Source organism: Littorina saxatilis, linkage group LG12, assembly GCF_037325665.1.
Source record: "Littorina saxatilis isolate snail1 linkage group LG12, US_GU_Lsax_2.0, whole genome shotgun sequence".
Taxonomy (NCBI): Eukaryota; Metazoa; Mollusca; class Gastropoda; order Littorinimorpha; family Littorinidae; genus Littorina; species Littorina saxatilis.
Window position 1 is genome coordinate 32,442,137 of NC_090256.1, and position 18,038 is coordinate 32,460,174.

Sequence of the window (18,038 nt, forward strand, 5' to 3'; positions counted from 1 at the left end):
TGGTGAAATGGTTGAGTCTCTCAGTGGAGAATCTGTTCGTCGAGAAATGGAAGAGTCATTGTGATTCTCCCATGTAAACATCTCATCTGGCCAGATCTGAGATGGTTTTGGTTTCTTCTTGCTTCATTCTTGACAATGTGGTTATTGTTGACCAAGAATTGAGAGGAATCTCAGTTGTCTTCTTTGCTTTTATCATCTTTTTTTTCCGTTTCCTGTTCCTTTTTTGGGTTTAATAGGTGTTTTTTCTCTCTCATTCTTTCCCTCTCTTTTTCTGGCTTTGTTTTCTTTCTTTCGTTTTTCTCTCTTTCTTTCTCTCTTTCTCTCTTTCTTTCTTTCTTTCTCCTTCTTGCTTCCTTTGCTATGTTTTTCGAGCAGTTGCTGAGATTTTACGACGTTCATACATAATTTAACAACAAAAAAATGCTTTGAGCTGTTTATGCAGGAATTTCCCTTGACGTAGTTCTTAAAATTTCCTTGACATAATTTAGTGTCAGATGTGTTACATCGTGTGACATTATAAAACACGTAACCTTTTCCCGGTCAATATATTTTCACTGAGCTGGCTAGGCTGTCACTTTTTTTTGTGTCCGTAAATCTTTTTCAGGGATTCCGTGTTCTGTTTGGCGTTAATAGATATACAAACCTTTTCCCGGTCATGAAATGTAAATTCGTTGCTTTTTTCTGAGCGGTAAATCCGTGTCCGGTTGTCTTTACTCTTTCACGAGGCGAGCTTTGGTAATTAATGATGATACACTCTGGTTCTCCATTCACGAAGTCACGGACCTGGATGCAAACACAGCTCTTGTCAACGGCCTCGTAAACCATATCCTGAGATTGTTGTCGTCCGTGTTCTGAGGACGACCCATTTGAAGGTACAGTCCTGATCGTGTATAGGCCTTTGTTAATTGAGATCAAAGTGGACTTCGCGAAGACTTCGGGAAGTCTTTTCTACCGAAAATGCAATGCCAAAGCTTCGTTCAGCGAGCTTCGTGAACAGGACTTCGGGAAGTAGACGTCCCCCTAATTAATATCGGACTAACAGTCAATCATGTCAGCCACTATACCGGTCTGTCTTAGAGTTTACATGAGATAAGAGCATCCTTCCTCTAGGACATTTACCAAAAATCAACAGCTTGGCTGTTTGCTGCTCACAGTGAGAATGTATCATTATTGAACACATTTTGCAAGGGACACCTTCGGCTTCATTGGTTCAGAAAAACCCCCACATTGTGTACAGAGGACAGCTTCTGATTGTTGGTATGTGTCCCAGTGAAAGGGAGTTCTTATTTCACGTGAAAGCCTGGGCACAGCTATGGCAGCACATATAAATTTGTTCTCTTCGCGGGAAGGGGGGTATCTTTAATTCGTGAATATTCTGAGTTCCTATAATGATCGCGTATGTTGCTCACGCCAGGTAGGTGCAATGATAATAATACAATACAATACAATACAATACAATACAATGCAATACAATACGTTACAATACAGTACCCTACGACGTTTTTATCTGAATATGGAACATACAGAAACGTTTGTTTGAAGACGCTTTTGAGTACAATGACCTCTTTGTTCTCTCTCTCTCTCTCTCTCTCTCTCTCTCTCTCTCTCTCTCTCTCTCTCTCTCTCTCTCTCTCTCTCTCTCTCTCTCTCAAACAATTGCAGAAACACAAACCTCAAAACCGTTAGGCTTTTTCTCTTTTTTCACTTTTGGCAGGGTTCACTCTAAATGTGCAGCCTAAAACGGACTCGTTTCTGTCCACAGTCAAAGCTGTTATCACACAAAAATAGCTACATATGACAGCTAAGTCCGTATTTGTTACATGTTAGCAGTGTTGACCCCGAGTTTCTACTGCAAACAAAAAATAATTGCAAAATCTCAAAGTATGTGGGAGTCCCCTAATATGGACCACCTTCAACAAATCGAAGAAAATAAAAGCTAAATGCTATTTTTATTAATTCATTCAGAAGCTTGCTGGAAATAACCTATAACTAGCCTTCGAGATTTAAAAAAAAAATCACAAATAGTCTTATTTTCGTGGAAGTTGATAATTTCACTTATTTTCACTCTGTTTTTGATAAGCTTCTTTAGTTTCCTGGTGTGCTTCAAATAATGCTCTCATCATCCCGAAACAGATAAATCTAAAGCATATTTTGATTAGTCTGACTTGCAAACTAAGTTGTATCGTGTTATTTTGAAGTATAGGGGGCTTTTTACAGTGATTAGAGAAGTCCGCTTCAGTGGTCCATATTTGGCGCCCAGGCTCCTAATATGGACCCTTTGTGTTTTTTTCTGTATTTAATTTTTGCTGAATATCTATCAAAGCTATTTCACTCTAATTAGGCCTAACGGTTAACCTAAGAGAGAAGGACTACCTAACACAAAATGAAACTTCTTCGCAAGAAAACAAGCTAGTTATCAGCGTGAAACAAAAAGTGGTCCATATTAGGAGCCCTTCCCCTACAATGACCTCTTTATAAGAAAGACAGAGAGAGCGAGAGACAGAGAGAGGGAGAGAAAGAGAGAGAGAGACATACACTACACACACATCAACAACACACACACACACACACACACACACACACACACACACACACACACACACACACACACACACACACGCAGAAACGCACGCAAACACACACACACACACGCACTCACACATACGCACGCACTCACACACACGAACACATACACACAAACACACACGCGCGCGCACATACACACACACATACACACACACACACACACACACACACACACACACAAAGTCGCCGCTGGTCACTGGTTTATTCATAAACCTTAATCCTAGCATATCTACTGCAGCGTGACTAAATTCATCTCATCCCTCTTCGCCCGGCTGACCCCATCTTTATTTGATATCTAAACCAGCCCGTAACATGCAGTCTCCTTTCCGAAAGATCCGTGCGGAAGAGAGCGAGCAATGGATGAGTTCACCCTGCAAGCTTGACATCCGTCGTGTCCTACAGCAGCAGACGCGACGGAGAACAAGCAGTAATGACGTCGTTGGTTCCACGTAACATTAGTTTTTGACATCACATTCCTTTTTTCCGCCGTTTCGGTCACGTATTTCCGCTTTCGTCGGGCCGAGACCGGAGAAACAGAGTGACAGTGTTGTGGCTTTCTTTAGCTGTCGGACAAAGACGTACGTTTGTTTTGAGGTCAGGTGGAGAAGAAGTTATTGTCCTGGTCCGTCAGCTGAAAGTGGCAGGCTATTTTAGGGGCTGACTGTGTGAAGTTCCTGTATGTTATAGAGACTATAAACAAAATATATTAAAAAAAAAAAGAGCGAAATAGTGCTCGCATGGCAGAGTGTTTCAGTGTCGCAAATGAGACAAACAGTTTCTTCCTACCTGAACCATGACAAATATATATACACGCAGTGTTATCCATTGTCTATGCGTGCGCGCGTGTGTGTCTGAAGATGTTGATTTTCAGTGCGCACAAAACTTACCTCACTGCTTCGTCTTGTTGGTATATGTTAGTTTAGGTTGTAAGGGGAGGTTGCCTCATATGGACCGGCACCTAATAGGACCACCTCCTGTTCTGACACACTGACGGTGCTAGATATAGAGCGCTCAAAACAATTTCCTTCGCTGTATTTTCCCTCTCTGGATAACAGGCCCATGTCAAAACATGTTGCAGAAACACAAACCACATAACCGTCAGGCTTTTTTTTCTTCTATTTTTTTACACTTTTGGCAGCGTTCACTCTAAATTTGACGCTTAAAACGGACTATATAGTTTCTGTCCACATCCAAACCTGTTATCACAAAAAATGCCATATATGACAGCTAATACTGTATTTGTTACATTTTAGCAGTGTTGACCCCGAGTTTCTACTGCAAACAAAAAATAATAGCGACATCTCAAAGTATGTACATGTCCCCTAATATGGACCACCTTTAACAAATAGAACAAAATAAAAGCTAAAGGCTGGTTTCATTAATTCATTGAGAAGCTTGCTGAAAACAACCTATAAGATAATAACTATAGCTCTCGCGCTTTCAAAAAATATAACAATTAGTCTTCTTTTTGTGGAAGTTGATAATTTCATTTATTTTCTCTCAGTTTTTGATAAGTTTCTTTAGTTTCCTGTTGTGGTTCAAATAACGTTCTCGTCAAACCGAAACAGATAAACCTAAAGCATATTTGAATTAGTCTCACTTGCACACTGAATTGTATCATGTTATTTTGAAGTATATGCGGCTTTTGACAGTGATTCGTGAAGGCGTCTTTACTGGTCCATATTAGGGCTCCTAATATGGACCTGTTGAGAATTGTTCTGTATTTAATTTTTGCTGAATGCTTATCAAAGCTCATTCGCTCTAATTAGGCCAAACGGTTAACAAAACAGAGAAGGACTAGCACACACAAACTGAAACTTCTTTGCAAGAAAACAAGCTAGGTATATCAGCATGAAAAAAGAGACATAATTATATATGGACAAAAAATGCCATATCTGACAGCATATATATGATATATATATACACAGTGACACACACACACACACACACGTACGCACACAAGGACACAAACACACACACACATAAACACACACACACACACACACATACACACACACACACACACACACACACACACACACACACACACACACACACACACACACACTCACACACACACATATATCTATCTATATATATATATATATAACACATATAGTTGTAGGTTATATATATTAGGCAACCTTCCCCTATTTGTGTGTGTGGTTTTTATGTTTATTGTATATTTAAAGTCTACAGAGATTTGTCGTGGTATACGGAAAGGACGATACCTTGAATGTCTTCGCGTGCAAAGAGCACACTGTGCACGTGAAGACTAGAATTAAGCACGTGGACATAATTGTGGACGTGACCGAGGTCATCCCTGCCGGAAGATGGCTTGTATCTCTATTTTTTATTTTTTATTATTTTTATTGTTTTTATTATTTTTATTAATTAATTAATTAATGTATTTATTCATTTATTTATCTATTTATCTATTTATTTATTTGTTTCATTATTCCAGCAAAAAAAACCACACCGGGCTTTCAATGTTGGTATGTGTCTGAGTGTAAGGGTGCTTTTCGCACGTGTAAAAGCCTGGATAAACAAGTGGTGGTAATGTCACTCTAACAGGTAAATCCAAAAACAAAGAGACTGCCAACGTTAAAGGCACAGTAAGCCTCCCGTAAACCATCACAGATACTGTCATGCTTTTACACACAGTACAAACACCCTTCCATTTGAACGCTCACCAAACGGGAACATCCTAGGTGCCCTACGTAAAGAGCGAGCAATTTTCAAAGAATTTATTTTTGCTTGGTTTATCTTACCCCTGAGCCATCGTGAACCCGTGTGATCCAGTTTCCCTTTTTCACAATGCAGTCGTCAGTTTGTAATTTGAATGGGGCTCGCTGTGAGCTTATCTGCAATAGCACGTTATGTACCTCTGACTTTTCACGAAAAAAACGAATGTGATTCATAAGAACTCTAGCGATGGCTTTTGACTGCCTATAAACCGTCGTCTGCTACGAAAATCACGACCTTGCGTGACCCTGCTTTCGGGCTTTTCAAACTTTCAAAACTTCGAATTGTACTGATCTTGTCTTGATGAAAAAAGAATTCTTTTATGATTTAAGAATGTTTGTGTAACAAGCTGAGAATTTATTATTTAAATTTTAAAAGTTAGGTCAAGTGCCAAAACGCACCACGGTCCGAATCATTCTGATAATTATCGCTCCACGGCTATCCCAGTTGAAGGGAAGTAACTCATTTTTGTCCTGAGTTCAGGATGGGTCCGATTGAGATGGAGACAATCGGAAAAATTATTTCTTTGAAAATTGCTCGCTCTTTACGTAGGGCACCTAGGATGTTCCCGTTCGGTGAGTGTTCAAATGGAAGCGTGTTTGTACTGTGTGTAAAAGCCTGACAGTATCTGTGATGGTTTACGGGAGGCTTACTGTCCGGGCGTGATTTCCGGTATCATAACAGCCGTCCAGCACCAAAACGAGGCGCCATTGTTGTAGCAGCCCAAGTCCACGAAAATAAATTCTTTGAAAATGTCTCACGCTCGACAGAAAGCAGCCAGGATGTTCCCGTTCGGTGAGCGTTCAAATGGAAGTATGCTTGTACTGTATGTAGACGCTCGGGGAGCTCTGTGATGGTTTACGGGAGGCTTACTGTGCCTTTAACGTTCCAAAATTCAGAATAAAAAAACAAGAAAGGTAAGTTGTTGGAACGTTGTTATTGACAAAAATACGTTACAATCACAAATGTGACCCTCCACCACGGAATGAGTCGCATGTCACCTCGCGCGGTTCGGTTCTGCGCTGCCAAACAATTATTGCAACAACTTTCGCACGCTAACAAAAGCGGTAAAACGCAATCCATTTTAGTTCAACTTTATATGCTGGAAAAGGTCATTATGTCCACCGTTTATATAATTTGTCCGATCGGTGGTAATTTGTATAGGCATCCCGTTACAGCCTGTCAAACAAGGTCACCCCTAAAATCGACCTGACAAAAACCATAGCCCCGTGTTTTAAAATCTGCAAAAAATCAGAATGTGCACTTACCAAATACTTCTGACTACCGTTAGAAACGCCATTCAATTTCCAGTTCAAAGCATTTTGTTTGATGCACCTTACTTCTCTAGTCTTTGTGTAGCCTTTCGACAAAGGCGGTAGGGGTCAACCGTTTCAGAGGCCAAAAAAGGCACGTTTTGCGGCCATTTTTGAGGGGGTCCTCCACTCAAAGAGCCATATCTGCTCAAGTTCTCAATGAATTGCTTTAGAAACTTCAGAAGTTATGACCAAAAGGCTGTATACGTGTATACTAAGCGTGTCTTATTACGCAACGTTTCCGAAAGACCTAAACAAATATTCGTATTAATTCAGGGTTTAAGGACAAAAAATCGTGACTTTGCATGCTAAGAAAAAAATGGTTGAGGCAATTGTCGACAAAGTTTAAGTCTCGGGGATGTCTGGTAACTGTGTGAGGGTCACCTTAGTCACAGGCTTGTAACTCGAAAAGTTTTCGCTCTTTTCTAAAACGGTTTTCACTACTGGATAGAGCATAAAAAAACTCTTTGGGAATATGTTATGAGTTATTTCTAATATGCTGACTGTTAGCAAATGATAACAGGCATGTCGAGAAAAAAGATATCAAGCATGAGCCTTTTAGGCGAATGCTGATATATTTATCGTTTGTGAGACATGACTGTTATCATTTGCTAACAGTCCGCATATTAGAAATAACGGTTTTATTACCGTTTAATTCGACCAAACAAATTTCGAAGCGACCCCGCGAATTAGACAGAACATCCGCAATGGGAACTTGAGCGCTCCTTCCTGATTATGCCTGTCAGTCAAAGAATTCTCGTGACCTGGGTCAGCCAATCAGAGTAATACTCCTGACGTGATGAATATTCACAGATCAAATGCGTTTGACACACAACAATCTCACAAGATAAACCATGTTCAACATGCGTTTCGGTTGCTTCGCTTTTTCTTGTTGAATAGAGAGCGACAGATTTAGAACCCACTCAAGACGGATGGGAAATGACGTAAAGATACATTTGACGTAACGCGAGTGACGCAATTTCACTTGATTTTTCGAACTTAGGTAATTTAGATTTCAAGTGAGGGGGTCGGCATTTCACACTCAGAGGATGGGCGGTACCTTGCTGTTCTGTAAAGCACCCACCGACAAAACTCGCTTATCGGTATTTTTTTTTAGATAAAAAGAGTATTATCTGACAGCATTTGAAGTGTCATTTTGTAGAATAAATCACGCTGATCTTGTTGATTTAAATTTTTACTTTGTTCTGTCAATTTTTAGCTTGATAAACAAAAAGGGTCCCTGCCTGAACGTTATAACATTTAACAGGTCACATAGAATCCGTCCTGATTGATCAAAAAGCCATATGGGGCACTGAATTGGTAATAAAAAAAATATGAAATCATGCAAAGGTGACATGCGACTCATTCCGTGGTGGAGGGTCACAAATATATCGACCCATTGGCTTCCTGGCGAGCGGGCGAAAATTCCCTCAAGATAAGTTTTTTGTGACTAATTTTTTGTCTGTTCATTTAAAAGACCTTTGGGTCGATATATTTGTGATTGTAACGTATTTTTGTCAATATCAACGTTCCAACAACTTACCTTTCTTGGTTTTTTTTAACTCTAACACGTAACAGATAGCTAGCTCAATGACCGGCACGGTTGGCCTAGTGGTAAGGCGTCCGCCCCGTGATCGGGAGGTCGTGGGTTCGAACCCCGGCCGGGTCATACCAAAGACTTTTAAAATTGGCAATCTAGTGGCTGCTCCGCCTGGCGTCTGGCATTATGGGGTTAGTGCTAGGACTGGTTGGTCCGGTGTCAGAATAATGTGACTGGGTGAGACATGAAGCCTGTGCTGCGACTTCTGTCTTGTGTGTGGCGCACGTTAAATGTCAAAGCAGCACCGCCCTGATATGGCCCTCCGTGGTCGGCTGGGCGTTAAGCAAACAAACAAACAAAAAAGCTAGCTCAATGACCTGCTTTGACTGTAGTTATGTGGAGCTTCAGTTCACAACAAGGAAAGTCTGTTGCTGTGGCCTAACCGGGCACAAAGACTTTGCCTGGCGGGGGTCACAGATAGCTTGTTGCACTCAGTTGCACTGACTTCACTGAGAATAACGTCAATAAGGACTTTGTCCACTAAATCGGTTGTCGCAGTTATTGTTTTTCTCTCGCAAAATCCCTCTGCGGCTTGGCGAAACAAGGGCGACAAAAAGAACAAGTGCTCAGACCCGTGCTAGGCTAGCAAAGTAGACGGTTTGCTGCTAAAAGTTCTGCTGGTGCATCATAACTGGGCCGCGTGAATGCATGGACTGTATCACCAGTAATCGACCTGAAATCACACTGTTATTCTAAGCTGCCAATTCATATCTTTCGCAGATATTTACGTTCCATCTTCACAGACGAATGTGGCAGGATGAATTATGGCCAGCGGGTGTGGAGAAGTGCAGAGAAACGTTGGTCACGCTTGGCAATTCGTCTTGCTCATCCCTACATGTATGCTATTGTTCTGATGACATATCTCGCTTCCTCTTTCGAGATAGATGAGGACAATTACGCCGTTGGAGGCACGTTACCACGTAATCTACGTTATGTTGGTTATTTATTTACAACAAATCAAAGACAAAACGAGTAATGTTTTCTTGTTGTTGCTTTCAATGTATATAGCAATTATAGGTTATAATCATCAATTAAATTCAGCGTTTTCTACACTGGTACGAAACTGAGACGTTACCAAATAGCGTGAGTTGCGGTATCCATGCTCCTCTGTGAGGTTTCAGTGTTGTATATGTCACGGTAGAGACGAAGATCTGGTAGAAACGTCGTTTCTACCGGTAGAGACGACGATCGGAGTTTCTACCGGTAGAAACGACGTTTCTACCAGTAGAGACGACGATCGGAGTTTCTACCAGTAGAAACGACGATCGGAGTTTCTACCAGTAGAAACGACGATCGGAATAAAACGTTTGTGTGTGTGTGTGCAATGTAGGTGATTTTGTCAATTATGAACACAGTTCTATCTTACCGGAATGAACTCATTTTTAACGTTGTTTACAGGGCACGTGCATTTGTGGGAAATGTATTGAGAATGTCAGCAAATATTGTTCACCTACTACAACTGCCTTCACTGACCAGACGAAGACAGCAATCACAACTTTTTTTTCCTTCAGAGTGAACACAATTCGTGAAATATCTCTGTTAGTTTGACTTCCGAAAACAGTATTCCACAGACCTTCAACATTCTTATAGCCGGCTATTTTAATTGTTGCTAAAGATTGTTGACAATGGAACAAAAAGAAGAGTTCTACAAATTGTTTAAGGCTTCACATTGATAGCCTTGATTTAACCAAAAGAGACTCGTTTACGATAACACAAGACAAGTACACACAGGCTATATCTGCGAGAGAGAGTTCCCTTGTGTATTATTTTTGCTATATGAGTTGACTTTTACCAGCTGTTTTAAAGACTTGTGTATTATTTGTGCTATGTGAGGGGACTTTTACCAGCTGTTTTAAAGACTCTTGTGTATTATTTGTGCTATGTGAGGTGACTTTTACCAGCGGTTTTAATGACAAGATCAAAGTTTCTCTCGCTTTCAACTCGCAACCATCTGTTTTAAAAACTCTTGTGTATTATTTCTTCGTTTCTACCGGTAGAAACGACGATCGTCGTCTGTACTGGTAGAAACGTCGTTTCTACCGGTAGAAACGACGATCCTCGTCTCTACCGGTAGAAACGACGATCCTCGTCTATACCGGTAGAAACGACGTTTCTACCAGATCTTCGTCTCTACCGTGACATATATATGTATATGCGCATATGCTTTTAAGACAATGCTTCCTCGTTACGGAATGAGTGGTAAAGAAGACAGCTGTACTAAAAACGTCTAGCTTCCTCCTCAGAAATAGATGCTTCCAAGACAAAGCGGGAACCTTGCTTTTGTGAATTTAATAGTCTAGGGTGTCTATGTTGTCTGTTTCACTGTGTAGACACTACCTCATTTGGAGTATGAGTAAATTCTGTGAAACTTGTGTCTTGTGGCTATGATGTAGGAGCTAGGACTATCAGTCAAGGGTCACTCCCTGTCCTTTGTTCTGCGGACCCAGTGGCCGTCTGAGAGCACTGGGGCAGTTACGTTCGGACATGACAATGGTGACGAGAGAGAGAGAGAGAGAGAGAGAGAGAGAGAGAGAGAGAGAGAGAGAGAGAGAGAGAGTGAATGAGAGAGAGAGTGTGAATGAGCGAGAGAGAGAAAGAGAAAGAGAGAGAGTGAATGAAAGAGAGAGACAAAAAGAGAGAGAGTGTGTGAATGAGAGAGGGGGCAGAGAGAGAGGGTGCAGAGAGAGAGAGAGAGAGAGAGAAAGGGAGAGAGAGAGAAAGGGAGAGAGAGAGAAAGAAAGAAAAGCCAGAGGGCACAGTGTGTGATACACGATCACTACAGGAGTCACGTGTCAGTCACAAACTACCATGAAAACGGTGTACCATGGGCTGTAAAGATGCCAAGACAGTCAAGCCGCGATGAAGGGATCAAAGCGAAACTGTGTCGTCACTGTGAGTTATGGTATTTCGTTGTGACAACTTTTATAGTCGTTGTAGTCATCTCATGTCACAGTGATGTGGAAGCTCCGCAACCACCGAATATAACGTCAAGGCGATTCTTTTGGAGAGTGAAAGAGTAAGAGGCATGTTTGAAGACTGCTTCGACGGGCGAAGTGGCGCAGTGGTAAGACGTCGGCCTCCTAATCAGAAGGTCGTGAGTTCGAATCCCGGTCGCTGCCGCCTGGTGGGTTAAGAGTGGAGATTTTTTCCGATCTCTATGTGCAGACTTGCTAGTGACTTAACCCCCTTCGTGTGTACACGCAAGTACAAGACCAAGTGCGCACCGAAAAGATCCTGTAATCCATGTCGGAGTTCGGGGGGTTATGGAAACACGAAAATACCCAGCATGCCTACCCAACGAAAGCGGAGTGAAGCTGACTATGCTCTCAGAGTATAGTGTCGGGAACCCAAATGGGCAAACGAGCTCACACGTCACCAGAATTTCTGGAACGCTGAAGAAGAAGAAGAAGACTGCTTCACAGCCAGGCCTAGACCGATACTACTTTGTTTTATACGAGTACGCTTTGCTGCAGCCATACGTACTCCTCTCCATTTAAAAAAAAAAAAATAATTTTTTTTTACTAAAAATCTCCGTTAAAAACGCGAAGTCTCTGTTGGAAACGCATGTTGTTTGTTTGTTGTTTAAAGCGAACTGTCAATAAGCATAAATACAACGACCCCTTCATGCTTTTTTCTGTCGTGTGAGTAAGGATTCCTACCGCGACCGTTGACCGGGAGCCAGAGCGCGACAACCATCCCTCCATTGCGGTGGCCCTTTTCATTTTTACATTTAGTCAAGTTATGACTAAATGTTTTAACATAGAGGGGGAATCGAGACGAGGGTCGTGGTGTATGTGTGTGTGTGTGTGTGTGTGTGTGTATGTGTGTGTGTGTGTGTGTCTGTGTGTGTCTGTGTGTCTGTGCGTGTGTGTGTGTGTGTAGAGCGATTCAGACCAAACTACTGGACCGATCTTTATGAAATTTTACATGAGTGTTCCTGGGAATGATATCCCTGGAAATTTTTTATTTTTTTCGATAAATACCTTTGATGACGTCATATCTGGCTTTTTGTAAAAGTTGAGGCGGCACTGTCACACCCTCATTTTTCAATCAAATTGATTGAAATTTTGGCCAAGCAATCTTCGACGAAGGCCGGACTTCGGTATTGCATTTCAGCTTTGTGGCTTAAAAATTAATTAATGACTTTGGTCATTAAAAATCGGAAAATTGTAAAATAATATTATTTTTATAAAACGATCCAAATTTACGTTCATCTTATTCTTCATCATTTTCTGATTCCAAAAACATATAAATATGTTCTAATTGGATTAAAAACAAGCTCTGAAAATTGAAAATATAAAAATTATGATCAAAATTAAATTTTCGAAATCACTTTTTTCATCTTATTCCTTGTCGGTTCTTGATTCCAAAAACATATAGATATGATATGTTTTGATTAAAAACACGCTCAGAAAGTTAAAACGAAGAGAGGTACAGAAAAGCGTGCTATCCTTCTCAGCGCAACTACTACCCCGCTCTTCTTGTCAATTTCATTGCCTTTGCCACGAGCGGTGGACTGACGATGCTACGAGTATACGGTCTTGCTGAAAAATTGCATTGCGTTCAGTTTCATTCTGTGAGTTCGACAGCTTGACTAAATGTTGTATTTTCGCCTTACGCGACTTGTTTTCTTTTTTATGTCTCTTTTTTTCCCCCATCTAAAGTCGGAGTCAAACCCGGGGACATGCCCTAATGGTTTTACCGTGAGGGCGTTAAAAATTACTTATCGTCGATTCCTACCCGTGTGGATTTTAAGCATGTATTATACTCCAATTAATGCATAGCGTGCCATGATTATATTCACGGAACAAATGTTATTTGAGGAATAATTATCATCCAAACAATGGCATGCACAAAATATGTTGCTGCTCGCATCCTATGTAAATTAAGCACACATTTATGTAATACGCATATATTCGAATGGACCAGAGACATATATTTCTCTGGACGGACGAGTGTTTGCCTAGAAGAAAGGCAGTTTTGACACGCAATTTGCATCCAGTTTGTACGTTTTTGGTTTAAGCGTGTTTTATTTAATTTCTCATCCACACGTTTCAAACAATAACAACATTAAGAACGTTAACAAGCAGATTGCTTATGGACACGTTCTTGAAATGATAATCAATACACATTCCGATAGCAAAACATGGTGAACAAGTGATAGCTTCAACACTTATCTTGATAATCTTTCATTATATTTTATACAAATAAGATGAAGAGAGAGACAGAGAGAGAGAGAGAGAGAGAGAGAGAGGGGGAGAGAGAGAATGCCTGGCTGCATCAATTGCACAGTTAATATAATATCAGCCGAAGCGATTAGTTAACATAACATAGTCTTGTACAACAGAGAATATTTTCGTGTTCAAAGATATAGTTAAATCAGTATTTCCAAACAAGAGTGTTTTGCAGTCTAGAACGTGTGTTGGCAGACTATTGAATAAAATGGTTCTATGTTCTTTAAATTTTGGACAGTGTAACAAGAAATGTTCAGAATCTTCCGGGCATGCTCCACACGTACATTCTAAATTATCAGAGAGGTGTCGGTTAACTAAGTCTTGTTGCAAATCGCTCATGTTTAATCTCAACCTGCTGTGAAATACCTGTGCCTGGCGGTTGCCTAAATAATAATACTGTGGAACAACATCTCCATCGGTCAAATACCTTTTAAATTCACCAACTGACTGCGTTTGTTGTATATTTTCTGGAAGATTATTCCACAAAGCTGTCGTTGAAGGAAAAAATGAAGATTTATATAACTCACTTCTGCACAATGGAACCTTACGTTCAAGAGGGCGTCGTCTGTGGTAAGGATTTACATCGGACACCAGGACCGGCAGTTTGGAATATAAATATTCTGGGGTTAAACGATTTACAATTTTATAATACAGCAAAAGTTTATGACGACGTCGCCTTTCTTTCAGGGGCACAAAACTCGATTCGTTATACAATTTTTGGTGGCTTGTGCCACGTACTGCACCTACAATGATTCGGATTGCATCGAGATGCAATGTCTCCAACTCGTCTGCCAAACACTGTGTACAGTTATCCCAAATAACGTCCGCGTAATCAAACAATGGTAACATAAAAATGTATATATAACTTCAAGTGATTTTCTGTTTAAACGATGCTTGAATAAACCAAAACACGCAATTGATTTTCAACATTTAGCAATTAGACTTTTTATGTGGGAATCCCATTTACAATTACCTTGTAGAATGACGCCAAGGTGCTTGTGATTTTCAACATCAACTAAGTGTGCATCTTCGAAATACAATGGTGGAAGTAAAAAATTTTGTTGCCTACAAATGTCCAACAATTCTGTCTTTTGACAATTAAAAGTGACTTTCCATTTAGAAGCCCATGTGCGAATTTTATCCAAATCAGAATTCAAAATCTCTGCTCGTACATCATCGTTATCTAAACTTAAATACATACTCGTATCGTCTGCAAAGAGTTTCAACACTGATTCAAGACCAACACCAATATCGTTAATATAAATGAGAAATAAAAGAGGTCCTAAGACAGGACACCAGCAGAAGGGGTAGCATAACTTGATTTGGTTTCTTTCAGTACTACTGCTTGCCTGCGATCGCTCAAGTAATGTTCAAACCAAACAAGCAAGGGACCTCTTATACCTATCGCCTCAAGCTTGTGGAGCAGACCGCGATGCCAGACTTTATCAAAAGCTTTTGATACATCAAAAAATATTGCCTGTGACATAATGTTTTTATCAAGTGCAGCACAAAAATCATCATATATACTTAATAGTTGATAAACAGTCGAATCACCAGCAATAAAACCAGATTGGCAGTGTGTAATCAAATCATAATTTTGCAAATAACCAAACACACGGATTTGTATACATTTTTCGAGCACTTTCCCAATACAACTCAGCAAAGAGATTGGACGATAGTTGGAACAAGCACTCCTATCGCCTTTCTTAAAAATGGGCGTAATGTGAGCAGTTTTCCAGACAACTGGAAAAACACCCTCAGACAAGGATCTGTTAAAGAGAACTGTAAGCGGTGAAACGATAACAGGTAATCCAACTACAAGCAATTTATTATGTATTCCGTCAGGGCCCACGGCCTTGGATAAATTTAAATTCCAACACTTGGACAACTTCAGCTTCTGTTAATTCAAAAGTCGGTAAAGATGTATTACACCAATTTGCCTCGGGCAGGGGATCGTCTTGATTTTCAACTTTAGACTGGCTTTCAAAATAATTATTAAACAAAATCGTTTTTTCACAAATGTTATCAATAATTTTTCCATTATCCTCTAGCGGTGTAATTTCGTTACATGCAACACCTTTTTTCTTCAAAAAGGAATTAACAAGTTGCCACCAATTTTTGTTTCCGAAGTTCTGTTTACAATTTATCCTCTCATCAAGTTCTAGAAAATAATCTCTTTTTCTTTTACGAATTTCATCTGTATACTGATTTCTAGTCAGGCGGAATAATGCCCACTGCTCAGGTGTATCTAAGCGCTCAGCAACTTGATGTATACAATTTTTTGCGTTTCGTAATTGTAAAATATGTTCAGTCATCCATGGGGCATCATCTTCACGTACTGTTATTATCTTAACAGGCATACATGTTTTTGCAACACAGAATAAATGTTCAGAAAAAAAGGCAGCAGCTTCGTCAATGGACGCATTTAAAACTGTGTTCAAAAGATCAATTTTGTTCAATTCAAACAAAAATGTATCAACATCTACTTGGCATAATTATATATAGTCCTTTTGAACTGACCTTTTTTTAATCTCTGTGACGTTAATTTTACACATGGCACAGAATGGTCACCACAAATGGGGGGTAACACTACAACTTCACTAATTAACGTTTTTCACGTTTTTCACATGATCTGCGTCTTTGAGGCAGGGTCATACATTATTCACGCCCACGAAGACACTCATTTGAATTGCAATATTATTTCTTTGTCCTTCACTTGTTGTTGTTGCTGTTGTTGTTGTTGTTGTTGTGGTTGTGGTTGTGGTTGGGGTGGTGGTGGTGGTGTGTGTGTGTGTTTGTGTGTGTGTGTGTGTGTGTGTGTGTGTGTGTGTGTGTGTGTGTGTGTGTGAGAAAGCATGCATGCGTGTGTATTTGAGTACATGCATGCTGGTTCAGTACGCCTCCCGTAAACCATCACAGATACTGTCATGCTTTTACACACAGTACAAACACCCTTCTATTTAAACGCTCACCGAACGGGAACATCCTAGGTGCTCTACGTAAAGAGCGAGCATTTTTTAAAGAATTCATTTTGCGGATTGTCTGATAACATAATCGGACCGTGGTGCGTTTTGGCGCTAGACCTAACTTTTAAAATCTAAATAATAAATTGACAGCTTGTTACACAAACATTCTTAAATCATAAAAGAATTCTTTTTTCATCAAGACAAGATCAATACAATTCGAAGTTTTGAAAGTTTGAAAAAAGAAAAGCCCGGAAGCAGGGTCACGCAAGGTCGTGGTTCTTGTAGCAGACGACGGTTTATGCCTATCGCCAGTTCCTCTGAACAGTCAAAAGCCATCGCTAGAGTTCTTGTGAATCGCAGCCGTTTGTTTCGTTTAGATTCAGAGGTACATAATAACGTGCTATTGCAGATAAGCTTACAGTGAGTCGCATTCAAATTACAAACTGACGACTACATTGTGAAAAAAGGAAACTGGGTCACACGGGTTCACGATGGCTCAGGGATAAACCACACAGAAATAAATTCTTTGAAAATTGCTCGCTCTTTACGGAGGGCACCTAGGATGTTCTCAAGCGGTGAGTGTTTAAATGAAAGGGTGTTTGTACTGTGTAAAAGCCCGACAGTATTTGTGATGGTTTACGGGAGGCTTACTCTGCCTTTAGAAAATAAAAAAACTTGATTTATTTTAATTAGTGAAAGACATTATTTAGTGATGTTAACAATGTTAAGTTGTTAAACTGTTCCTCTCACGAACCCTTCATAAGTCTCACATCTCCCCCCAGTGAAAGTGACGTGTCTATATGCAAGGCTCATGGCTTCCGCACGTTTTCGTACTATGGACCTCAGTTATGGAATTCACTCCCCTTTCAATTACGTCACTCTCCATCCATTTCATCTTTTAAGTCCAATTTGAAAACTCACTTGTTCCAACAACACTACGGATAGTTCCTTAGTATAGAGTCTGGGGATGTGAGATGTGCATGATGTGTTGTTTGAATCTGACAGTGATTGTATGATTTTTGTATACATGTATTGTTGTCACGCGCTTTGAACTTCTGATAAGGCGCTTTATAAATGCCCGTTATTATTATTATTATTATTATTATTATTATTATTATTATTATTATTATTATTATTATTATTATTATTATTATTATTATTATTATTATTATTTAAGTTATTGAGACATCCCAGTGCACTAAGGGATTTATAGAGCAAATCGAGAAAATTCATTATTGAACGAAGCGCATAGCGCTGAGTTCAATAATTATTTTCGAGATTTGCTCTATAAATCCCTTAGTGCACTGGGATTGTTTCAATAACGATATTGTCAGTACCGCCATAGAAAAAAGAAGATTCCAAACGCACACTTTGCTACGCGCATTTGAATAGGCATAACTGTGTGGTCAGGTCGATCTACTTTTGTGTGGGCCGGTGTCTCAAGTGTGTCGTGCTTTCGTCACACGCATTTTAATTTCTGTTGGTAAATTCCAGTGTAGCGTTATAGCTGAACAGTGATGATCTTTCAGAGAGACCTCATTTGAACTCGGAGAAAGGACTGTGCTCTTCATTTTTCGCGATTCGAAACCTTCAG